At 30.4% G+C, this 27,624-nt stretch overlaps 1 protein-coding gene and 1 pseudogene across 1 annotated transcript in view; both read right to left on the minus strand.

Annotated features, from left to right (window-relative positions):
* LOC129942896 (activating transcription factor 3) overlaps positions 1-27,624 on the minus strand; it is a 105,276-nt gene that overhangs the window by 42,678 nt on the left and 34,974 nt on the right. The window contains exon 2 of the mRNA XM_056052017.1: positions 11,900-11,923. The gene's annotated coding sequence lies outside the window, so the exon portion shown is untranslated. The remainder of the gene's footprint in view (positions 1-11,899; positions 11,924-27,624) is intronic.
* LOC129942897 (60S ribosomal protein L28-like) lies at positions 4,191-5,151 on the minus strand (annotated as a pseudogene).

The raw sequence follows: 27,624 nt of genomic DNA on the forward strand, positions 1-27,624 counted from the left end.
TAACTTGTGTTTCCTTTTGTGGTTTAATAGATTTGTTTATCTTTTATAAATTGACTTTATGAAGGATTTGAGTTAAGCTACACTCACCAACGCACTGTTTTGAATTGTACTTTAACAAAACTTTCCCATTCATATTCATAGTAATCAAAGAGAAATTTTGTCAATTCAGAAAATTCGTGAAGCTCTATTTAATTGACTTTGAATAAAATCATTAAATTATTTCGAAAGTTATTTATTAGTCTAATAAAAGAAAATTTTTATACATCTATTTTTATGTAAGCGTAGGAGTGTCCTAAAATTAATCTACAAGACAATTTTGTCCGCGATTTCTGTATAAAAATGTTTGACTTTTCAAATACAGTGATAGTTTTCTAAACATCTATACTCAGATTGTTTAAAATAATTAGTAAAACCAACAGCTTTTGAAAAAAGAGGCTAGGAAGATAACTTCACATCCTGTCTGTCGATTTGTCTTGCTTAAAAGATTGTATGTTTTATGTTGGGTTAATAACGTTGTTAGTTAAATTTTTCTTACAAATTTTAAAATTACCAACAATATTTTCCATATAAAGAAATAGTTTAGTTTGAAAATCTCGTTTTATTGAAAAGATTTTTAGTCGAAAACAATTTTTTACAAATTTAAGTAGCATTTTTTTAAATTTTTTATAAATTGGCTGAATGAAATTAATTTTAGAGATATCAGAAACCGAACATCAATTTTTATCAAATTTGCGTATTATTTTTTGTAGATTTAATATTTTTTATAAAAAAACATACTGTTGGATTTTTATACAAAAAACTACTGAAATTTGAAAACAATATTTTCTGTGAAACAAAAAAGTTTGAAGACAATATTTTTAATTTTTGAACCACGTTTTAGTATTGTTTTTTATTTTAGTTTTTTATTTTTTGTAAAAAATAACTGTTAATTAGATTTTTCCCAAAATTTTACTGAATGTTAACAACAATATTTTTTAAAAGACAAAAGTAGTTAAAAGGAAATATGTTAAAATTAAAGATATTTGAGTCGAACCAACTTTTTTTACCAACTTTTATTAATTTTTTTTGTAGGTTTTTATTTTTTTTTTAAACTATCAATTCGTTTTTTCTCAAAACTTGTCCGAATGTTGAAAACAATATTTCTTATTAGTGAAAATTAGTTGGAAGTCATAATCTAAAATGTTTGAAAAGACATTTGAGTCGAAAATCAATTTTTACCAACTTATGTTAAAGTTTCTTTTATGTTTTTATTTTTTGTAAAAAAAATTGTCAGTCCGATTTTTCTCAAAATTTTACTGAATATTGACAGCAAAATGTTTTAAAAGATAAATGTAGTTTTGAAAAGATATTTGAGTCAAAACTCAATTTTTACCAACTTTAAGTAATGTTTTTGAAGGTTTTTATTTTTTATAAAAAACAGTCAATTTGATTTTTCTCAGAATTTTACCAGATGTCAAAAACGTTATTCTTTGTTGCAAACATATTGTTTTCGAGATGAAATCAATTTTTAAAAACTTTATTGATTTTTTTAGGTATTTATTTTTTGTAAGAAAAACTGACAATGCAATTTTTCTCAAAAATTTTACTGAATATTAAAAACAAGATTTTTTAATAGATAAAAGTAGTTTAAAGCCAATATCTCAAAGTTTTGAAAAGATATTTGAGTCGAAAACAAATTTTTACTAACTTTGAGTAATGTTTTTTTAAGTTTTTATTTTTTATAAAAAAAAATGGCAATTCGATTTTTCTCTTAATTCTTTGGTATACAAAATTGTTTTGGTTATGAAATCATTTTTTATTCGTAAAATTTTCGAGCTGACAAGTTTTTTGTTTTCAGTTTTTTTGATTTATAAGAAAAACCGTTAATTGAATTATTTCCAAAAATTTACGTGTTTGGTATCACGTTACAATATAGAATATAAAATTTAAATCAAGTTTCTAGCGTCATTGGTTCGTGAGATATTTAGGGTTACCCAAAATTGTTAGCTTAAACTGGTTCTTGAGCTATGGACGACAAAAAAAAGTAGTTTATTGAAAGTTTATTGTAATCTTTTATTTTTTACTCTAGGGACCTTGAAACGTCGAGAAATGTTAAAATTTTCAATTTGACAAATCGGACACATTACAATTAATTTCTATGGGAAGCAAAAAAAGTTTTTTGGATTTAATTGGATTGTAGGGTTTTTTAACTATTGTACAAAATGTCAATCAAAGAATCACCCATTGAAGGACGAAATTCAAAACTGATTTCAATAAAATTCAGCCACACACAAAATCTTCATATGTGTGTTTTTTTTTGCAAAAATATTCGCAGTAAAATATAATTTTAAACGTTTTACAGATAAAAAGTCTTCACTACAAAAAAGTAAAAGTAGGAACCAACTGCAGATAGAATTTTGAGGTTTGTTCGAATCTCGAATTTAAATGTTGGTACAATTGATAACTCTTGTGTATCTCGAGGGCATGTTCATAAAGTATGATAAGGAGTTGTTGTTTGTTTGTTTGTTAAAACTTTTATAATATCGTTTTTTCAGATAGAGCTTACATCTTTTTCCGTTTGCAGCATTTTTGTTTTATCTGCAACCAAAATAACGCGAAACAAAAATCTGATTAAAAACGCTGTTGAAAGAACTCTTAACAAAAAATGCCATATTTTGATTCGTGTTAGTGTCATAGAAATCTTTGTAATATCTCATAAGTCAGTCATCACGGCATTATAAGGTCTCTTAGATGTTAAATTTTAGTAAACCATGGTTTTATGAGCGTTAGCAAACTGAGGCGATAAAAATGCTAGTTTTTCAATTTTTCTATATTATAATACGACCTTTCAGACTAAAACCTAAAAAGCATCTAGGCAAATCTTCAAAAAAGATAAAGATAAGAAAATTAAATCTTGCTTCCCATTCTGGTTTACAAAATATGAATGTAGCTACAGAGAAATAGTATATTTATTTTGTGATTGAACTCAAGACGTCTGAAGTCTGGCAAAATGCAAACAAGAAACAACAAAAGATTTTCTTGATTTACAATTTAATGAAAGAATTTATTGTTATTTTTCTACGCTAGGTCAATTTTGTTTAATGATTTAATAATAATTAAGTTACATATTAAACTTTACACGTGGAAGAAGCTGGTGACCTTTGTGATACGAGCGATTTATTTCTAATAAATTTAATCAATTTTATTGGCCAGTTCAAAAAATCTGCAATATAATCACATATTATACAATTTTATTTTCTGTCTTCCATTTATTTATGTATAAAATGAGGAAATACATTTAAAATAATATTTGACACAATTTGCGTTCGACGTTGGGCGCCATTTTCAATCATTGTTTTTTTGTTTGTGTTAAAAAACAGCTGATAATTGGATCAATAAAACTCACATGTACAATTCGGTTTAAAAGAACCTTAGTACGAATAGAAGTTGACAGGTTTAAATATGTACATATGCCTTCCTTAGTAACAAAGCATTAAATCAAAGAGCTGTCAAATTTTTTCAAGTATCTAGAGTTATCTAAATCATACAAAACAAAAACTCTTTCGTCACAAAAATAAAATCCATCAAACCATCATCAATCAAATACAATTTTATAGACAGCAACATCAATTGAATTAAAAAGAAAAAAAAACAGAAAAACAAGAATGATTGATGCAAATATTCTATTTGCCCCCATACAATGAGTGGGTCAGTTTTTTCTTTCATTTATCCTTTTATTTTTTTAGTCTAGATTTAATTTTTTATTTCTCGGTGTAAATAATTTTTTCACTTTGTTTTCAATGTGTGATAAAAGGAACTTCTATACTTATCCTAACTTCGAAGGGTGGGCAGGGCACTGGGTAATGTAAAACTAAACATTCTACATGCATACAAACATTAATCAATGTAGACAAAAATAGTGTTCGGAGGTGTGTTTTCAGGGGAAATTCCCATTAGTTTTGTATTTAAATATTTTGTCAACCAAATTGCTTTAAATTTATTTATTAAAAGAAAAATTACTTTAAACACACAAAAAAGCAACTTTTCTAACTACGAGAATAAACGTAAACGCCTTTTTTACTCTGCGTTATAGTCTAAGATACTTAGAAGGAATATCTACCCTGATCTGTTATTTGATAATGACCACAGTTATCAATTAAATTAAAGTGAATTTTTGAGTTCTATTACCCTCATCATGTTATTTACAAAAATCGGATATATGATGAAAGTGCATGGCCCAACGATGAAAAAAATAGGGTTGCCTAGTTATTTCCTGGTCCTATTGGAAGGTTAATGGCTTAAAGAGCGAATATATGGATGCACTTTCATTTTGAGCAAAAACGGGCTCTTTTGCCTATACTTACCAAAATGTTAAATCTAAATATAACATAACACTTCAAATACAGACAACCCTAGGTTATGCCAGTTTTTGGTTGGGCAACAATACATTGTTTGAACGAGAGTTAAATAACCTTTTATTTGAAACCAAAATCAAATAAATAACAGATGAGGGTATTTTTAATCAGCAGACCCACCTTTCAATAGGGCCAGAAAATAACTAGACAGCAATAGATTGTTTCATCTTTGGGTTTTGGCCTTCTTTGCCTTCTTGACTGGAGTTGACTTTTGTGACCTTAAGAAAGCTGAAGCTATGCGGAGAGCAGCTTGCTTTAAATCTGAAATCGGTGATGAGGTTCCTCAACTTCTTCAAAGAGTCTGGGTCCGGCTTTCATGGTCACACGAACGGTGTGCTTTGATGGGCAGGAACGACTCCAAGGGTCTTCTTGTCTACCAAGCCAATGTACCTTTACGAACAGATGTTTGTAAGGCTGTTTGGCTCAGTGCTGAAATGTTTCCTGACATCAGTCTTTTTCAACAAGAAAGCATTGTCGTTGCGGAATATCAACCAATTAAGGTGAGACGATGAGGTGGCCATTTTGAACTGTCTTTCGTGCCTGACTGCGATGACAGAAAAAGTTTGGTTTCATAATGAATAGATTTACTCCTGAATAAAGTTTACAAATCGTGTCCTAAAAGATCGTGCGATTTTAAACTGCTCCAATATTTTTTGTGGGGTCATGTGAAGTCGCTTGGCTACACAGGTAAACCCGAAACGATTGAAGGTTTGGAAGAGAATATTCGTCGCGTTATTGCTGAAATACGGCTTTTGGACTTCTTGGCTGGAATTAATTGTTATATTTATTATATTTTCGAAATTTAGTGCTAACTGACGACTATTATTTTCTTTTCAGTTTTATTTTTAACTAAACACGATATGAAATTTTTTAACTCTTTCCAATAAAAGCTGTTTCCTTAAAAATATGTTTGAACAAATTCTCCACATTATTGTAACATTTTTAGTTGTTGCTTTTAGATTCCTTGAGTGTTTCTAGTTTTTACGAAAAAGGGAGTTTGTTTTCAAGATCTCACAACACTAATACATGAGTTCATATTAAGTTACAGAATAAAAAGCTTGAAGTATTTATTTCGAGGTCACCCTGCCCCATCATCATAGAGACAGAACCCTTGGCATTTCATTCATTTTTTCCTTTGTGCTTCCTTTTTCACAAAAATGAAAAAAAAAAACAACTGAATAAGGGTGGAAACAACATTTCGATAGCTACCCCCAAAAACCTTTGTTGGTTGCTTGCTGCTCTAGCTGTGCTGGGCTGTGACTGTGGCTGGAGGTGGTGGCAGTGATAGTGATGATGGTATGGGTGTTCGAGACAATTGGACGCCAAAGGGCGATTTTACTAATGTGAGTGAGTGTCTCTCTCTCTTTAGTTTTTCCACCCTGACATAGATGGCTTTCGCTCGCCAACGCTTATAGTTGAGTTTAGTGGGGTCATAGTGGAATATACTAAAGACAAAAACACCTACAACAAGCACATCAAAACCATCTAACTTTTAGATCTAACTCCAAGCTTCCTCTATAACATGGGGGCTGAGTGTGCGGGGTGGATATTGAATGCAGAATGTACTGAAATACTGCACTAAAAAAAAAACTTTGTAAGGGTGTGTCGCCTGATATTGTAGTACACGGTACACACGTTAAAAGGGTAGAAAAAAGCTAAAATTTAATTAAATGTCGTTAATCATTTGATTTTCTTGCTGTTGTTGTTATGTGTGTGCTTTCATACCTTTTACAACGCAATCAGTTTTAATCATGGCGACTGAATGTCTTGGATTTTTATCAGCTTCAACAAAAAAAAGACTGTTATCAAATAAAATAAATTTATCAGGCCACAAAATATATTTGCAACCAATGATAAAAAAGGAAAATATTGACAAATTTAGCTGGGACACTTTTCAAAATCAATCAAAGGGTATTTTTGTTGGATTGCTTTAAAATTAATGATAAATTAAAATTGTTTTTTAGTTTTCGATAAATGATTACTCACAAAATTCTTCTATAACACATTAGGAACAAAATGTTAAACAAATTTTAAAACCATTTGATTACTATTCTTTTAACAATTTAGCTTTTGTTTGCTATTTTCTTTTGTTGTTGTTTTTATTTTATCTAATAATAATTAGTTAGTCAAGAAATAAGTGTTTGTAAGTCATTATGTAAATTAGTTATAGAATAGCAAATATACCTTTTATATGTAACTTCTTTTCTTCAATACTTCCTAATGAATGCGAGCTTCATAAATTAAAATACAGTGATGTGTAAATTTAATAATACATCCGAATTTTTTTGTTTTAAATTTGTTTAGACAAGAAGGAGGTGACTTTAATTTTTTAGTGGAATAAGTAAGATTTATTATGAAGTCTTCATTTCCATAGAACATTTCTGATAAAGATGTTAAGTTGTCAACTTTCTTTTCTATAATCTCATTGTTTAAATTCGTAATAACTTAACAAATTTAACTTTCATAGGTTTTAATCATTGAAGTTTTTGTTTCAAAATTAAAAAGCGAGTAAGAGAGTCAAATTTGTTTTGTTTGGTGTCTAAATGAAGCTCGTGATTTCCTAATGTTTTTTACAAATAAAAACACGTTATTTCATCCAGAATTTTTCTTTAAGTTCATTTTTTAATCTTTCAATGATGAAATTGTTTTAAACAGCTGAACTCCAAGCAGAAAACATGATAGAACTTTTCAATGAAAGCTATAACCGAACTTTCAAGAAATTCCAATGATTGGTTTCGATGATAGAGACCAATTGGCTTTTTTCTTTTTAAGTTCAGAGCTGAGCACTGAGCAGAGTCTGAGCGAACAGAGTAGAGTAGAGTAGAATTCTGACGGAGTATGTTCAAAGCTCTCTGATTTAATTGTGAAACAACTTAAGCATTAAACTGTCATAATTTGAAAAACAGTCATAGCGTTGGTCCATTTGACGACTGAAATAAATTTGATTCATGAAAATGCTATATGCAAGTAGTTTTTTCTAAATTCTTCTACCAGCCTCTTCCGCTATTTTTACTCTGTTATTTTATTCTGAGCTCACAGAGCACGCTCAACACGAATTTGGAGCTCTGAACGATCAGAGCTCAAAAAGAAACAGTTTGACAGTTCAAGATCTAGACTGAACTAAAAAATAAAAACGCCAAATGATAACTATAACTGGTAGCGGCCCCCTACTTGACATTTATGTTTGCTATCTGTCAATCTGGAATACAATGTTAAAGTTGAGTGAACTTTGGGTGAAGTCAATGGAAATTGTATTGATTTTAAGATACAAAAACGTTAAAAGTTTGGCTGAATAACTTTAACTAAAAAAGTTTTGAACGAAAAACTGTCACACCACTGTAAATAAAAAAAAACAACAAAAATAAAATTATAAGGTAGGGCACGATAATATGGCAAACATACGGTTCTAATTTTTTTTTTGTTGGAAGCAATTAAGTTGTTTGAAAAAATAAAGTAAATTATTCAAGTCTTCTTTCTTTTTGAGGGATATTTATTTCGTGCTATTTATGTCTTTGGAACTTATACTTTTTATAGCCGTGGTGTGGGAATATATATGTATGTAGATACAGAAATTGCCAATTTTCGGTTTTGGGTTAGTGGCTAATCAAGAAATTTAACTTTTGTTAGTTTGTTGTTTTTGGTTTTCTTTTGGCACGACAATTTAATGCAAAATCGATTCTTGTTTTTGTTATTGCTTTACGCAAGACTGAAGCTTTTTAGCTTATTACAAGATTCGTAGGTTAGTAATGTGTAAATTTACATACGAATTTGATTCAGAAAAAAATATATATGGTTGTCTACAAGGGTAAGTAAAGTTCTTTTCTTGTAGACAAAGTTCTTGTTTAAAAAAGTAACTTTCTTAAAAACTCTTATTTGTAGTACATTGATATCTCCCTTAGGTAGACAGAGGGGATGAAAACTTCGTTTTATCTGTCTAAGCGGTTGTTTGTTGATGGGGGAAAATCGAACAAGCTTTAAGTGAAGATGCATGTAGACAAATTTGCAGCTGCAGACAATGTGATTTGATGACACGCGCCACTTCCCAATAGTTCCAATCACCCTCTGTAGAAGAGTTTAGATAAGTTTGAATTTTGGAGATATGGAAAGAAATAGTGAAAATGATGAGTTCCAAGGAGTGCCATTTGGAAGATTGTGAAATTTCTGGAGTTCAAAGCCTTTATCTAAATAATTAATAATATTTTTTGTAAAATTTAATCTTTTTATTTTGTTGGTGCATGCGTTAAGAACTTTTATTTTGTTTTGAAATTAAACTTTATTGAAGAAAGACATTTTAATACATGGTTTTATCGATTTAAACTAAACTAGCGAATATTGTATGAAAATGTATCCTTTGATGCATTTTTGTATGTCACTCACAGCACAGTCTTTATCTTGTTGAAATTAGCTCACAATTTGTTCTTAACCATACGTTGAAGACATCATCAGCAGACAATTTCATTTTGAAAAGTCACCTTTTGACACATAACAGGTTAATCGACCCACTGAAGCGGCTATTCAGGCTATTGTGACTAAATTTCGCACCAAATCCACTAAAGTGCGAACTGAAGAAAATATCGCAGCTGTATCAACCAGTGTCAATGATGACCATCAATTATTGATTTGTCGCCGTTCGAACCAATTGGGCCTCTGCTACTCAACAAACTGGGAAAATTTGCGGAAGACTTTAGGTGTGATGCCTATCAAAATACTGCTGGTGCAAGAATTGAAGCCGAACGACCTACTGCAACGTAAAATTTTTGGTGAATGGGCTCTCGGAAAGTTGGCCGAAGATTCACTTTTTTACCGAAAAATTGTGTTCAGCGACGAAGCTCATTTTTGGTTCAATAGGCACGTAAATGAGGAGCATTGTCGATTTTGGAGTGAATATCAGCCATATTGCAAGAGCTACCAATGCATCTAGAAAAAGTCTAAGTTTGGTGCGGTTTATAGACTGGTGGCATTATTGGACCGTACTTCTTCAAGGATGATGCGAATCGTAACGTAGCTGTGTATGGTGAGCGCTACCGTGAGATGATATTCAATTTTTTTTCCAAAATGCAAGAGCTTGACTTGCCACATGTCACACAGCACCCGCAACAATGGACTTATTGGGAGGCGAGTTCGGTGAATATAATATTTCACGTTCGGACCGCTCGATTGGCCGCCTAGATAGTGCGATTTAACGCCTTAAGACTATTTTTTGTAGGTCAATGTTAAAGCTCATGTCTATACATACAAGTCTGCTTCAATTGACGCATTGGAAGACAACATCGAAGCAAAATCTTTTGCAGAGTATGCCAAAATTGGACTTAGCGGATGGACCATTTGCATGAAATAATCTCCAAACATTAAATTATATGGACCGTACTATCGATTGAAATAAAGATTATATAGACATAGCTTTTAAGAAATCAAATATAGGTCTAGTGGACAAAAATCATGCTGTAGGGTCAAGTTAGTCATAATAAGAACCGAATCAATGTGCGTTGCTCAAGAATAGCTAATTAGCAAGTAATTTCAGGCATGGAGGGGACCTACAGTTTTTATGCCGAATCCGAACGGCTAAGTGAAAAAACAATTGTCATGACAAGAATACTATTCTTGGAGGATTTTTCAATTCCTCACAAAAGGCAGGGGTTAATCACAAGACCTCTGACATGACAGTAATACGCATTAAATATGACGCCACGTGTCACATTTGGGGTTTGGAATATCCAAAAATGATTGTTGAGAAACCACTAGATCCTCAAAGTCTTAGTGTTACAAATTTTGCAAGAAAAAATTCCCTGACCACTAAAATGATTCACGTAAACACTTTTAGATTTTGTTCTTTACTGGTCCACGTAAATTGAAAGATCTCTATCAAAGCTCCAGAACTTAAAGATGGAGTTCGTGAAGTTATCTGACGCAAATGTTGGTGTTCTTAATAGAAATTAACTTGAAAATGTAAGTTTCTCAAACTTGATATTTTTTCGATTGGAAATTGTTAAAATTTGCATGAAATTTCATGTTACCAAACATACCATTTATTTTGTTTTTGTATTTTTTGCCGCCCCCATTCTCCATTTTATCTACAGGGAACATAATATCGCTTCCAAAGTATTTGTTGTTTCCAAAACTATTTGGGATAATATGCTTTGTGCAAAACCATGTCAAAAACCGTTTTCTGTCAACCATCGGTACTTTTCATCACCCAAAATTTCAATAGTTACAGCAGATCATAATATTGGAGTTATAAATCGAAACGACAAACCGCCTGCCAAGTTTCTTATTTCCTGTATAATTTTTAAAAAATCTTTTGAGATTCAAAAAACGTTAAACAATTCTATAATTAAAAGCGTTGAAAGATGCGAACGCTATCATTTTGACTACATTATTTCCTAACGTGAAGGTAGACTATAGTCAAAACGCTATCGTCTGACGATATTTGTTTTACGGGATGATCCCATTGTATTTATAAGTTAATTTTTTATATCCGTTTTGACAAGAATAAATAACGTTTTACAAACATTTTAGTCATCATAAGAGGCTTCAATTCAAATTTTAGGTCTTTTTACGAATTTATTTAAATTACTCCTTTACCGAAACTAAGTTACTAAGTTTACTTCTCACTGAAGTCCTTATATTCTTTACTCAGGCTAAGTTCAACAGAGAAGTTAAGCATCAAAAAAGAGGATACTTGGACTTTTAATAAAACATTACCGCTACTTTCACATAGAATTGTAAGCTGTAATTAAAATTACATTTTAATTCCCTTCTCAAAAACAAAAAAAAAAACACCAAACTTAAAGTGCTTCTTTGTGGTGCGCCCTTCAAATCCTAATTGAATCCAAATTAAAAAATAAAATTCTTCTTGTTCAAATGGAGGTGTTTTTGTTCTTAACAACTTTAATGCTATTTTTTTACTTCTTATTTTAATGCACGGTGCACATGTACATTCTTTTCGATTATTACTCACGCACGTGTTACTTTATACCTGATGTAAAATATTTTTTTTTCTTTGTGAAGGTTTGAAAGGGCCATTTTCAGAGAACGCCCTTTAATTAGCTATTATACCATATTCCCGTCAAAAGTTAAAAAAAAAAACAATTTTAGAATCTATGCATCAAGAAAATAAAAACCTGTGATGGTGGGTGTATTTTTATAGATTAGGATCTTTGAAACTTTTTAACTTGATTTTATTTGTGTCTATATACTTATTAAGATTTTATGTACTTTTTTTCCTATTGAACAATAAAGTTAATTTCTGAAAACAATTTTACTTAAAGACCTCTAATTATTATGGGAATTGGTATTGTCTTAATAATTGATAGGGAAATAAATTAAATTACCTAAAAGCTTTAAATCACACCTTTACATCGTAAAATAGTTTCTTATAAATTATTTTTTAAGGCAGATAAATTAAATGAATGATATTTTCACACCTGACATATGATTGATTTTTAAGGAAATTGAACATTTCAATTTATATTGAAAGAAACAAATTTTCAAAAACAAATGCTCACCATTTTAAGTTCACCGTTTTAGCTCTGAAAATAAAAAATAAAAATCAAAAATTATTATTTTTGTTATGAGGTAAGTAATTTAGAAACATTTAATAAAACAAAATAAAAACGTTGACCATATGGTTTTTCATAATACTAAATTTTGCAATGCTTTAAAAATGTAAAATTTAGTGTTAATAGGCGTAAGAATTCACAATGCATATAAATGACAAACTTAAGTATAAATATATTAATAAATTTACCGAAAGCAAACAAAGCACTAAAATTTGTTTGATTATTATAAAACAATAAATTCATTTGCTACGCCTGCTGCGAACGTAATCATCATTAAAAACAACAATAAACTAAATACTAACTAATAATTATGACTAAGTGTATTTTTCCTCTTTTTTTTTGTTGTTCATCAAAAAAGTCAAAATAATTTAGTATAATCATTAATAAAAAAAATAAAAAAAAAACAAATATCAAGGTAATCTAGGCCATAGCAGTGCGACTTCTATATTTTTAGACAATGAAAATATGAAATTTTTAAATTTATACTCGTTAAATTTTTCTTCACGAAAACATAATTCTTTCCTAAATTAAAATAGATTGCAATTTTATTCCAAAAATTTCAAAATGCAAATTAGTTTAAAAAAATCTAATTTTTTATAAATCATTACAGGTAGTATTGTGTTCTTTTTTTCACACTCTTTACGGCCCTGAATTAACACAAAATATTGTGTTTTTAAACGGATTTTATTGTTCCTTTTAAACTGATTGATAGAAAAAAACAACATTTGTTTGAAAATAACACATTTTGGCATTGATTAATTTATTTAATTCTCAATTCTATTAATTTTCCCATGGAGATGATGATGATGATGATGCGTTTGCCACGGTTAGATATTTCCAACAAGATGCTTCCTAATGAAAATTCATTTTGAAACAAATAAATGAACATTAGATTCTTTTTTTTTTGTTTTTGTTATAAATAACTTTTTGTATATAATTTCACGCACCTGTGGAATATTTAAGCTGCATGTGTCTTTTGTTTTACTCGTATATAAAATTAACCACCACCGGGTGTTTTATTTTTATAAATATCCGATTGATGGTTTCGGTTTTGGATTTGTTTGTTTATTTTTATTTAACATTGTGACCTTCTGATAAATATATAAGTTTATATGTATTTTTTTTTAATTTAAAGAATAAACATATATTTTGTTTAAAGTGTCACAATAGAATAGAAAATATGTTGGCAGCTAATACAAATAAATTTAAATTAAAAAAAAAACAATATGTTTATATGGTGCAAAGTAAAGATAAATTAATTGTTAAATCCCAAAGTGACATTTAGTTGGTGATGTGTGATTAATAAATGTCAAAGGAGGAGATTTTTATCGTATATTTAACAAAGAAAAAAGAAAACTACACCTGAAAATTCTATTTGATTGAGATGTAAAATTTGTGGTATTAACTATAAATTGTTTTAAATTGGTCGTTTTGGATTCCTGAAAAAATCAGTTTAACATATTTCCATAGGTGATTTTATCATACATCAAAATTTTAAAATAAAGGTTTTCTAATAGGAAGTTTAATTTTGATAAAAGAAAACAAAGCTAAGTATTTTTGAAGAGAAATATTACAAAAGCAAAACCATATAAATAAAAAAAACACCAAAATCTTTTCAAAAAATTTTTCATGTCCAAAGTGGACTTTTGTGGATGCATGTTCTCAATAACTTTAAAAAGTCTATCTGTAAGGTCTTTAATCGATTGTCAAGCATTGAAAAAACAAATCTAAAGTTAAAACTTTTATTTTAAGTTAAAGCTAGGTTTTGTGTGATTAAAAATAAGCTTCAGCTAGAAATTAAAAGATGTCTTATGGCTTTAACTTGTTTTTCCATCTTAAGCTTCAAATTATTGTTTTATTGATAGTAACTTTAGCTAAAATATTTTAGTTCAAGCTACAAAAATAATAAAAAAGTCAGTTTTATAGAAAATGGTAAGGAATTAACAATGATGCCTTTCAGAGTTAATTTCGATTTTAGAAAATTTTAAATTATCAAAACCGTTGTATTGGAGCTACACGTCCTAGAAAACTTAACAAAACAGTGGAATCTCCAAATCCATCAGGTTAAGTTTACTGATCCATCTGATAGTCTATAGCTCAATTATCAGTGGACATATGTTGTGCATAGCTGGAGGACGGTATAACAATCACTTTCTCGGATTGTTTCAATGCGGTCTTTAAGCGTTGCCTTTTAAGTTATCAAGAACTTTGGTTTTACTTGTCAAATGTCAAAAGACGTAAGCTTCAAGAGCGACTACTGCCCAAATAGCGGGCTGTTTAAACTAAAACCTCTTGTTGGAAGCATTTTACAAGTAAAACCCCAGACGTTTGGCCCCTTTATCATATGAAACAATTCTAAGGCTAAGCATGTTAATAACTGCCTGTATATGAAACAAAAAACCAGCTGCAATTCCAGTTGCATTTGAAATACTTTCCAAGTCTCACAAAGACGAATATAAGGTGATTAAAAGAATGTTTTATTATTATTACTTATTTTGTCGTTCACTGAAAATAAAAGCTATAAAAGAAAGGTGAGCCGAAAACAAAACTAAATCTTCAACATAATTCCTCTTTATGTGGTAGGTAAAGGAACTTAAGAGACTGAACCATAATATTCTTTACATTCACTTTAATCGGATTTCATCTTTCAAAGATATCCTACCATCCCATCTTATCCGACCCAAAACATTAAAAAAAAAAAACCAAAAAGAAAAATTAAAAGCTTTTATTAATTCTAAGAAAATAAATAAGTCAAAGTCATAAGTACATAATATATAACAAAAAAAAAAGAAAAATTCTATATGAATTCAACTGAAACAACTTAATGACCCAAACAATCATTTTTATACGTCTATACACAACACAAACTGTGTTGAGTAATAAAGTTTAAAAAAAAAGTAAACGAGATATTAACAAAAAAAAAAAAATATTCTCCAAAAAATATCTAAGAGATAGTAAGTATTTTCGTACATACAACATTTTGCTGTTTTTGATTCTGAATTCAGATGCGAGAACCAGCTTGGGTCATAAATAAAACAACAGCAACAACAAAAAAGACTAAATGAAAAAAGAAAAGAAATTAAAAAAAAAAACAAATGCCGAAAACGACAAGACACAATAAGTTTTGTGAGGAGAATTCATGAAGTTGAAAACAACAAGAACGACGAACAAAAACGAAGACGATGACGGCGAACGAAGAACGAACGACGACGGGAATGAAATTCTGAAATTCGTTCAAGGTCAGGGGTATTAGATACTTTAATATAATTATACCCACGATTTTCGTTTCTTTTTTCTGTGTATTTTCTCGTTTTACCTCTTTATATCCTCTTCGAGTTCCATTTTCGTGTTAAAGATGGATATTTTGTATTATTTGGATGTTTTTTTTTTTATATTTTACCGGTAGATACACAACAAAATATATATGAGGAAAAGGTGTACCAACTTTTTCGTATGTCTTCTTTTCTTATAGATATTTGTACATAAGATAATATATTAACAAAAACAGTGTTGGTCGAAAGGTTAGTTGGGCCTTTCTTTCACTGAAAGCCAAAAATCAAATTGGCTGTGAGTTCTTCAACTCAGGCAACCGAAAGAATGCAATCTTTTGGGAATGCATAAAAGATTGCTTGAAATGAATGAAACGACTTCAAAACAATGCAAAGACTTCAAGTGAATTCAAATATTGGTTGAAGTCGAAAGATTGGAATGTTTGCAGTCTTTTTAAGGTCAAACGAATGGTGATTGCAATCTTTAATTTGAATTTAATAAATGATTTTCAAAGATTGCATTCACAAAAGATTGCATTCTTTTACGAATCTGATTAAACATTGCAATGACATGTCTTTGTTTTTTTTTTTTAAATAAAGTAAAGCCGAATAAGTTTGAACTATCTTATCTTTTACATGTGTCCCCTTTCAGTGAAACCAAAACAAATCACCGAGTTTGTAATAACTTCAAACGCCTTCTACAAAACAAATCAAGTTAGTTCTAGATAAAATTAAAAACCAAATATTTGCTCTTGTTGATTCTCATCAAATCATTCTTGTTATGCAACAATTTGTTGTTAAGTTTGATTTCTCAAGTTATTGTATATCCAATTCTACCCCACATTTTTTCTGTTCGCATTATGAGGGTGGTGCTCTTCAGCACTGTATGTGTTTTGGGTCTTGGTCATCATCATCTCTTGTTAAGCGAGATAATTCTCCTTTTTTTCTTTTATCTAAATTTCAAATAACAACAAGGAACAGTTTAAAAACTCTTCTTTGAATATTGTGCAATTAGATCTATTAAGTTACTCATAGATTGGAATTAGACTGAAACTTTGAATGTTATTGGTGATGTACATACTGAGAATATCGATATGTTTCATTAATACAAGTGTCACTCAAAGTTACTAGAAAGGTAGTACATCTCCTTTTGGGTTTCCGAAGCATTTTTTCAGGCGGTTACTATTTTTCATTGCATTAATTGATTTTGATAAATAAATTTACCCATGGAATTAAAGTCATACAAAGCAGATACACCAAATTAACTACAGTTTACAGAAACAAACTTAACATTAAATTATCAATCAACTACAATGTAAAATAGAAGAGATTATTCAATTTCAATTTAATTATAATGACTTTATAAGAGAAACCAAAACGACATTATTCTCTATTTAAAATAAATGTAAGTTTTCCCACATTTAACCACAGTTAAGTGATAAGGGCTATAAAAACTGCGAAACTGATTTTTATGATTCAAATGACATTCACATTGAATCCTCTCGTAGTTTTAATTTTAAATGTGTCAATACTCAGTGGGGCATAACGAAAAGGTTAGTCTTCTGTAAATGTGAACTTACTCTTACAATGTTATTTCTGGATCCTAAATTTTTCACAAATGAAGTCTTGTGGGAAATCTAAATGACTGGTATTCCATGTTTCCTATGTTCTTTTAAATCACACATGTTATATTCTTGTGTCAAATGTTTTATAATGCATGTTTAGGTTTCACATCTGCACTCAATACAATGACAGGGCTTGTCAAAAAGAAAAACGCAATTAAAACTAGGTCAGAAGCTTTACAAATAAGTAAAATCTCTTATAATATGTTACATAATCAGTATAAAAAATGCGCTTTAAGGATTATCACAACAAAATTCTTCTTTTCTTTCTGATCAACTCTCAATCTCAACTCCCATCAGGCATATTTACAACACATGTATGAAATTCTTTGTTATTTTCATGATATTTAAAAAAAAAGAAAATATATGTACGTATATATATTTAAAAAAGGCGTCATCATCTAATATTACATCTCAAAGTCATCTCTATAAACTTGACTAGACAGATGTTCTCAAGCATTTATTCATAATTTACGTTAAAACCATATAATCAAACAGAAAATCAGCAGACAAAGAGTGAATATAGTTATGGTGAGTGTTGTTGTTTATAGTATATAATTATAAGATAGAAAATATAGTTAAATGCAACAACTATTAAAAATCCATCACTGAAATTATTGTTGTTTGTTTGTAAAATTGTAAAAATGTGGGGGCTTTTACAATTTCCTTTGTAAAATTAGTTTTTTTTGTTTATTTAATTTACTACATGAATGACCTAATGACTAAATGACTGACACTGACTTATTCTTAACTGCTCACTCAATTTTTCTTTCACAAACTATAAGTACTCTTGAGCTTTGCATATCTAGATTTTTTAAGATATTTTTTTTGATTGTAATACAAATGTGCAGTCTAAAAAACTATACAACATCATTAATCAACATTTAGGTAAATACAACATATGCAAATTAAATTTTCAATGTGAGAACAAATTAAAAGTGATCACAATTTGTAATTTCTGTACAGAAAAAATAAAACGAAATAGGTTTGTTTTTGTCTTAACCAAGGCTCCGGGCTTTTTAAGATTGTTGTCAGAATTGAATTAAGTCGTGATGTTAATTCAACACAATTTCTATCATGGTAAATTTTGAAGGTCATTTGAATTTGTCTTTTGATTTAAGAACATTATTTATTCCTATTTATTTCATGAATTCTCTATTCTCCAAAAAAAAAAGAAAAGCAGAACCAAGTAGATAAAAAGCTTTTAAAATGAGGGCATAACTTAAAAAAGTGATTATTTCCACACTCCATATATTGTTCTGAGTCGGAGAGAGGGAAAGACAGAATCATCAATTAATTGTCGATTGAATTTTTAATCACGACTCAATGCACGCGCCCTCTTTTTAATGGTGATTGAACAGTTTAATTTCGCATGAATTTACGATCTTCACGACACAATAAAGTTTCCTCCTCAAAACAAAATTCGTTATAGTTGGAATTTTATATAGGTAGGTACAGTAAAACTGTACGTACAATATTAAGGAGGGTGGGTGTTGGTATTTTAACACCCTATGAATAAAAGCATAATATAACTTTAAATTACTCCAAAGGCGCCAGCCAAAGGATCAGGATCATAGAGATTGAAGGTAAATTTGGTATTTTTAATCGTGCTTAATATTGAAAGCAACGTCTGATGGGGAAAATGGATTGTTTTATTGATAACAGCTGTGTTTGGATGTATAAAATTTAGATTTAACAACCTTATCATAAAATATATGTATTTAAAAGCAAACAATGTGTAAAATGTTTTAATTAAAACAAAAGCAACAACTAGAAGAAAAAAAATGTATTCAGGTGAATTTAAGTCTGTATTTATTTTGACTTGTTTAAATAAATACACACAGTACACATAGCAGAACAGAAAAATGTTTATAAGAAAATTGTTGCTTTTAATCATATTTTACAGAGAATTTAAGAAGATAAAAAACTGCAGGTATCTGCCAGACAGTTAGTCAGCCTCAATCAGTCTTCTATAGAAAAGCGAAACATTCATTTGTTTAAATAACATCAACCAAGCGTAAATTTAAAATTCAAAATGGTACGTGAAAGTTTATGCATGTATTTGTGATATTATAATTGTAAACAAAAAATTTAATACAAAAATGATTTGACTTTAAAGTTGCAAATATTTTATCAGTTTTTTGTTTTTAAATTGGTTTATTCCAGTGCTGGATTAAGCGAAGAGTTTCATTATTATTTTCGAAATAAAGTGTGGAGCTTATAAGATTTCCTTGAAATTTTGTATGTGATAAACTTTTGTAGAAGTTCTCAAAGCAGGAAAATTATATGATTCATAAATTTACCAAATAAAGGTTAACGCTTACAAAATCTTACCAATGAAAAGTTCATCCTGCTTAGAGAATATTGGGCCAAACATTTCAATACAATTTCTGTTATTTCTCAAACCAAGTTCCTTTTTACAAAATTCTTTTACTTTCTTTAGGAAGCTTTGTGCATACATACATTCAAAAATTGAGTGTTGAAATGAAAGGCAAATCATGAAATCGGAAATTTAAAAAAGTACATTTTTGTCTAGCATCATCTTTAAAAAGAAAACATTTCATTTCCATCTAAAATGAAATATTCTAAAAAGTGTGCATTTCTATTATCTTATATCAACAATCCAAATTATTTACCAGGAACTAAATTTTGAAATCTGACCCGTATTTTGTTTAAGTATGTACCTGCAATAAATTCCTTCGACATCAAAAAGTCTGGAAAAAAAAAATAAAATACTCAGAAATTGAATGTTTCACTTAAGCGCGCCCTCAATACAAAAATAGATTAACTTGTCCAGGAAAAGATGATGAAAATCGATGCATCTAAAAACTCGAACCAAAAATTTATTTAAAGTTTTAAAAAGCATTTTTTTTTCGTTTGAACAAAACCAAAATACGAACAGAAAAGAAAATGGAAGAAAAAAAATCGAAGTCTACTTCCGCTATAAGCGGAGTTGCATGTGAATAATTATGTATTCCATTTGTTATCCATTTTCTATTTGTTCCTTTCCATGTAGACATACACTATACACATTGGTGTGGCATATGAAGAAGAATATGATGATGGTGGACGGTCTCTTCCATATGGCCACGACGACGAAGACGACAACGGCGAACTAGCCAAAGCCGCGCATAGCAAAACGCACCCTTATTTGGAGACGAAGTCGGCGAACGCTGTTAACCCATGGCCATTATAATACGTCCTATACACATTAAGTATAAGGCATAGATGTACGTACATATGTACTGTATAGTTGATATATGTATAATGTATATGGTTGTTCAAATGGATAAGCGGCCATAACCGCATGCATATAACACGGATAAACATTTTTAGACCAAATAGAACGATTTTTTTTTTGGGTTGTTGTTTTTCTTAAATAAGGTAAAGTCGAATAAGTTTAGGCTATCTTATCTTTTTAATGTGTCGACTTTTTCGGTTTCAATATACGAAACTAACTAAATGTACCATTAACAAGTTTTTTTTTTTCAATTTAAACGCCTGCTAAAAAACAAAAGAAGCTAATTCTAAAAAAATAAAAAAAAACAAATTTTCGTTCTTGTTGATTCTCATCAAAATCAATAGTAGTTTGTTTGAATTTATTTCCTTTTATGAAATTTATTGTTTCACTTGTACTACTTGTATACCCAACTTTACCCTACATTTCTTCTGTGAAAAATGCGCATTATGCGGGTGGTGCACTTCAGCACAGTATGGTGTGTGTTTTGGGTGTCTTGGCCCGACAACATTTTACCGCGCCAGCAATCTTCTCTGCATGGGCTCCTATTATAAGCTGGCTAATTTTTAATTTTTCTTTTCTTTTGTTTAAATTTATAATCCAACAACATGGATGGACTTCAATATAATAATATGCCTAATGGATGGAGAGCGCACTTTGGTTTTACAATTTAGTTGCGCGCCGCTTACTGCCACCACGCGAATCTGACACTTTGCCAAACAAGTGTGTGATTGTGTATATAGCTTTGGCATCAGGCTCATGGGTGTATGAATAATATGGGCTTTTTGTTTGTTGCCGTGCCGCGCCGAACCGAGCCGTGCGGCATGCTATACTTATTTACAAACTGCAACATGGAATTGAGGAGCCAAAAATGAAGTGCTGTGGCCTGTGCACTGTGTAATGCATGCAAGCATGCGAAAAATCGTTTTTCAAAAATACATATGCGGTTTTCTTTTGAAATGTGATTTTTATTTTTTGTTAATTGGCAATTGGAATTGCATTGTTGAATGTTAAGAGACATCCATAATGTGCCACAACTGTGTCAGATTTGACATGTGAATTCGTTGATGTTTTGTAAAGTTTTATTTGCTTTATTTTTCTAGATCTCAGATAGATCGATTGATGGGTGTGTTTTGGTATGTAGACATAAAGTGAAAAGGAATTTTGAGAAAAATCATGGTTGGACTTATACAAAGTGGTGTTGAAAGGTGATAGTTTCATGTTTAATATATGTAGTTTTATTATTTTAAGCTCTATGTGAATATCTACATTGGCTCAAAATGTAACAAAAATAAATGTGGTCGACATCGCGTGCGAGTTTAATGATGAAAGTTGCTTTTTTTTGAAGATCCATTGAATTGCTACAAATCTTTTAATGGTGGAATTAACTAATTAAAAACTTCCTTGAAAGTCCTATTCGAAAATAAAAGGGTTCGAATAAATTCTATCAGGATTTGTATGTGTTTTATATAATTTTACTTGCAAGGAATTCTCCAAGCATGTCGTGATAAAATAGCTCCCATTTCAAACTTTGCTTTCTAGAAGCGAATATACATTTCTTTGCCATTCCCTCCAACCAACTTAACTGTCTAGACAGTGGTTTCCTGCGAGCTATACTATTGCCACAAAAGCAACTATTGCAATCAGAACACTTTAGAATGTAACACAATGCATCATCGTAACTTTTTTATGCTTTGACCTTGTTTTTATTCTCGACGAAGTAATTATTATTAGATTATGTCCTAGTGCTAGCGCCACTTAACACTCTGAGTACCTACAAACCAACCTACACACAAACATATACGAGTGTATACTTTGTTAAATGCAAGTGTTCTTTCTCAAGAACTCTGTGTCATCTGAACTTTGACTGTCAGCTTGAGACAAAAAAAAAAGAATAAAAAGACTCAAATCACAAGCCAAATCGTTTTCAGGCCAAAGAATTTCGATTTATTTCGTTGAAAGAAATGTTCTCTGATTCTCTGACGGTTTTCTTTCTATACACAAGTCTGTATGTCAGAAAGAACGTGTGCTTGAAAATTGTTGCAAAGAAAAAATAATGGCAAAGTGTCAAGTTTTTGTGTTTCAACTTTGAATTACTTACTTCACTGTTTTTTTTTTTGTTAAATTCTTTTTTATTTTGTAAATTAATTGTGAGAGTTTCAAGTAAAACATAAAACAAATAGAAAAAAAACTAAATCAAAGCGCACAGGAAATGAATGAAATTGATGAATGAATTTAGTGTACAAATAATTATGTAAGCCACCATTGACTGAGCGAGTGTGCTCTATAATAAAATCCACCTACGCAAGTTTGCATATAAACTTATGTATATACGTATGAATATAGCAAATGACATTGGTTATAGTGTTTAATTTTTTTTTATTTTCATTTAATTTAACATTGTTGCATGACAGCTTGAGCATAAAAAGTCGAATAATAAAATAAAAATAGGAGATTTTATGGGATTTCCAAGGCAACAAAAATTTGCATTTTAATTGATATATGCACTCACATTTTATGATTCTTCCATAATTCTGAATTCTGAAAGAACCTTTCTCCTTGATTTGTGTTTTTTTTTTAGTTGTTTGTGTCATATTTGTTACGACCGTAAACATACAATGTAGTTTAGATGAGAAATGTTACAAGTGAAAAATTTTTGTTTTATATTCTATATGTGTAATTATTTTTATGACAGGAAAAAAAAAATACGAGAAAATAGACTTTGATGGGTCAAGTCGGGTAATCAAACTTTTATGTGTGTTAATTGGCGACACAGTGTAATTTATGTTTAAGTACATGATGATAATTACTTTTGTTTGATGTTTCAGTCGGTGTAACTATTTTTATTTTTATATTTTATAATAACAGCTTTGAATGTTATATAAATCGATGATCATTAAAATGTGTAGTTTTTTTTTTAAACATTTTTTAAAGACGCCATAAAGAAAAGTGAGACGATTGGTTGAAAGTTAATGGATGGTATGGATGTAATAGTTACGTGGAATTTATTTTATCTTGGAATATATAAAACTAAACTTTAATCACTACAAGATTTTTAAATTTATAGGTACAATTTTAAATAATTTAATTAACATTGAAGGCTACTGTTTTAGTAGCTGACGTTGTTCGAGATCAGGTGGCGCGCACTACTATAATTTGTTATCCTTCTCCTCATTTCTTACGTATTTTTATAACTAACTCAGAGTTGTGCTTCGTAGAGCAGCAGACCATAAGCACGCCTGGATGGAAGGATAGCGTAGTTCATCGACGACGAAGGTAGAAGGAGAGACCTGTGAAAGGGCCCAATAAGACACTCCGGGTGTTGCAACTTTCATTATGCCAATAATTGTCAGCTAAATATAAACTGAAACTGAAATATTAATCAAAGCAAGAATATAAGAAGAGGACTTTATTGTCTGCTTTGCGGTACTCTAATGGCAATTCAGTTTGTATTGTTTGTTTTGATTTTAAAAATTAACCTTTGATATTAATTATCATTAGGAATAAGTAGTACCCGTGGCATGATGGTTAGTGCGTTGGACTGACATCCCAGAGGTCTTGAGTTCAATCCCTGCCTGTGCCATCTAAAGCCTTTCACGGGTACTGCCTCTTGCGAGGAATTGACAAATTCTCCAAGAGTTACTCTTGTCATGAAAAAGTACTTTCTCAAATTAGCCGTTCGGATTCGGCATATAAACTGTAGGTCCCCTCCATTCCTGACAACATTACTCGCACACAGGAATGGTTGAGAGTTGTTACAGAGGAATTTCTTTTATGAATTCAATAGCGAAAATACTGTGTGGCGTTTTTGTAAAAAGACTTGAAAAGTGGATCGAACGTAAAAATATTCTATCTGATCAGAAAAAATTATTCAACCATTGATCAGATATTTACTCTGTCATCCATTGTCAAAGCGTTTCATCCCAGAATGAAAAAAGTCATTTTTTGTTGGCTTAAAAGCTGCCTTCGAACTGGTTAACACAAATGCGCTCTTCTATAAGCTCTCACAACTTGGCATATCTTCCAACTTCATAAGAGTGATAAAAGAAATGAACACTAACACAAATGCAGCAGTTTGGGATGGCACATCCTATTCAGATTGGTTTGAGATAAATACTGGCGTGAAACAAGGTTGTCTCCTCAGTGCATTGTTGTTTTCTCTGTTTATAAACGACGTAGTAGATGATCTTCCCGGAGGAGTAAGAATTGCAAATACTACCATTGATGTGTTCTTATATGCAGATGACCTAGTCATACTCTCTGAATCACCAGAACATATGCAATTAATGATTAATCGCTTATCGTATTACTGCAAAAGATAAGGGCTAATAATTAATACAGATATGTCAAAAATACCCAAGACTTCACAATGAAAGGCAATGGACTTATGATTATCATTTTCTAGAAACAGCTAAAGAGGTCAAATATTTGGGAGTTAAACTAAATCCGGCTTTAAATTTCAACAAGCGCTTAACCGAAAAAGCCAATATCTCTAAAAGTTAACTATCATGGAAAAATGTGTTTTCCAACAAAAGACTAATTTTATCTGTAAAATATAAGATGTTCAATGCAGTAGTTAAATCAACTCTTTGCTATGCTTCTCAAGTTTGGGGGTGATATGAGAACGAGGAAATTGAGAAATTACATAGAAATTTCGTAAAAAAGCCCTTCAATCTATCCCAAAATACGCCTTGTTAAGCTATATACATACTTGGAAAGCGGACTACCAAAACTCTTGACAAATACAAACTGTCATTATGAGGAATCTAGTGATTCTACCACGCATATTGAATTCTTTATTCATACAAATCTCTACTCTACTACGGATAGCTTTTCTTAAAAATGTACTCCCTGCTGAACGCAAATGCAACCAACAATTAATTATAATTATGCAGGTTGATCATATTTTTCTAAAATAAAGACAATGATAAACAGAAGTTACTCAACCAAAAAATATCCACAAGAAAAACAACGAATCTGTAGTGTATTTGAGTGCGTATTTGTCTACTCCTACGAATCTTGAAAAGTCTTTAATCTAGGTAGATAAGATACAAAATAAATAAATAAGTAGTGTTATTATTTCAAAATTTTAAGCTCATTCAAAAAAAAACACACCTTTTGATAAATATCAAAAAAGAAACCCAAAAATATAAATTTTTTTAAAATCCTCTAGTGTACAATTTCAACGTCTACATTATCTGTGCCTGGTGGTCCCACACCTTCCTTCAAGAAATATATACAACCTCTAAGCATCAAGATTAAAAATACCCTTATACCCTCATATTTAATTATAAAACCTAAAAATTAAAACTACCTTAATTTACTAAAAACACAAACTCAACCGAAAAACACAAAAAATAATTATGTATGTAGAATGCAAATGGGCGAGTAATTTCAAGTTCAGATATAGTTATACTCATAGGCATAGGAATAAATAGCGAGCTACCTTAATTTACCTACCAACATTAGTTAGGTAGGTAGGTAAGGTATAGGTATATTTTTCCACAATTCCCTTTAGCCAATTAAGCTGATTAGCTTCCTCTGTTTTTCTAAGAATTCGGCCTATACCTACATGTAGGCCTTTGTACTAAAGAAAAAACTATCAAGTTTTCTGTAGGTTAGGTATACATGATGTTACTTATATTACCATTTGCCCACTTAAGTCTTACACCTATATTTCATTCGCGGTGTGCTTAACATGCACACACTACCTATTCAAACTACTTCTAAACATCCATTAAAAAACAAAAAAAAAAACAACCAAGTCACAAAATAATAAACTCTTACAACCTTTGCCTTTTGTGCAAGAAGGTCAAAAAGCAATTCTTGGATCTCTATCAGTCTTTTAGTTTTTTTTTTGTTTTGAAATTTAATTTTTTTGAGGGGTTATGTGGGTTTTCGTTCCGTTTTGACTTCCTACATTTATTTCCGACAATATATTTTGTTGTACACCTTTATGCATATAGGTAAACCTATATCAAAAATCTACTAACTACACAGTTCATGTTTGATTCTTAGTTGATTTTTGTTTTTAAATTTAATTTTAACTTCAACCAAATATATGTACATACCACCATATAATACCCATAGTAGGTAGGTAGATAACTTTATTTGGTTAATGCTCATATCTTAAACACCTACGCCAAAAAAATGCTCTTGCAATCTTTTTTTTCTTCTACCCACATAATAAAATAAAAAGCAAACTTAAAATTGAAAAAGAAAAATATATTAAAAAAGAAGAAGGGCACCATCTTGGCTTCAAACAAATTGTCAACTTCTATCGAAGAGGGATGTGACCGTAATCAAATTGATGCAAGATAGAAGAGGATATTTTTGTTGCAGAAAGTAATATAAAAGATTAGGATCTTAAGGCTATTGTGTTCTATTTATTCTTGATAAGAGATTTCATTTAGAATAGCCTGCTATTTGGACAGCTGTCACTTTTGAAGATGTCATCTTTTGACTTCTGATTAGTAAAAACTCAGCCATTACATAAATTGGAACTATACACACTTTAACAACGAATTGAAATAGTTAAAGTTTACAACAAAGTGGTGCTGCTGCTGTAGCCTGTAACCCAGGTGTTTTCAATTCTTCGTCGATCTTTTCATTTGATTTTTTCACAAACGTGTGTATACATCAAAGAAATATTTCAGAAAAAATTGTATAAAAAAACGTTTTTGAAATGTTTCTCAATTGTTTCTAATTTATTTTTTTAACTTTAAAAGACAATATCTGCAAGCAAACACCTATTACAAGACCTTGTGTTTACAAAAGTAAACAAAATACTTTGAGACAGAAGCTAGACGGTTATTAAATTGTATAAACTCGAAGGACTTTTGGAAGTAGGTGAACCGAATGGTAAAACCTTTAAAATCCATCCCAAGTTGAGCTCCTTGCTTTTGGCAGAACATTATAAAAATTTGCTAAGCCCAATTCATGAAGGAAACAACTTTCATTTTGCACATCCGAGTATTTATAATGACGTTTTGGACACAGATATAACCAACGAAGAAAAACCAACGAAAAAAACGAAGTGTTGGAAACAGGTATCATTACTCAAGAATTTAGGGAATCAATCATTTTCCTATCCACAAAAAAGGAAGCTGGTCTGAGATGTCGACCTATTGAGGAATAACATTTTCAAATGTGTGTTAATAAATATTAACAGCTGTTCTGCAAACACAGCTGAATAAATGGATTGAAGAAAATAAGCTGTTGAAAAAATTTCGACAGGCTTTCGATCCGGTTACTCAAAAATCGATCATATCTTTGTTCTGAAAAGCATTGCGGATTCATTTATAAGAAGAAGCAAGAAGTTATACGCGTTTTTCGTGGATTTTAATTATGCATTTGACACGGTGAATAGGCAAGCTCTTTTCTATAAGCTCTTTGGTATGGAAATGCCGTTAAAATTTGGAAGAGTCCTGCAAAGCCTGTATATGGATACTAATGCAAAAGTTTTGGAAGGGTACAGAAAGGTCGGATTAGCTCAGAACTGAAAAAGGCTTTAGAGAAAGTTGTACGATGAGTCCAAGTCTA

The sequence above is a fragment of the Eupeodes corollae genome, chromosome 1 (genome assembly GCF_945859685.1).
Source record: "Eupeodes corollae chromosome 1, idEupCoro1.1, whole genome shotgun sequence".
Lineage (NCBI taxonomy): Eukaryota > Metazoa > Arthropoda > Insecta > Diptera > Syrphidae > Eupeodes > Eupeodes corollae.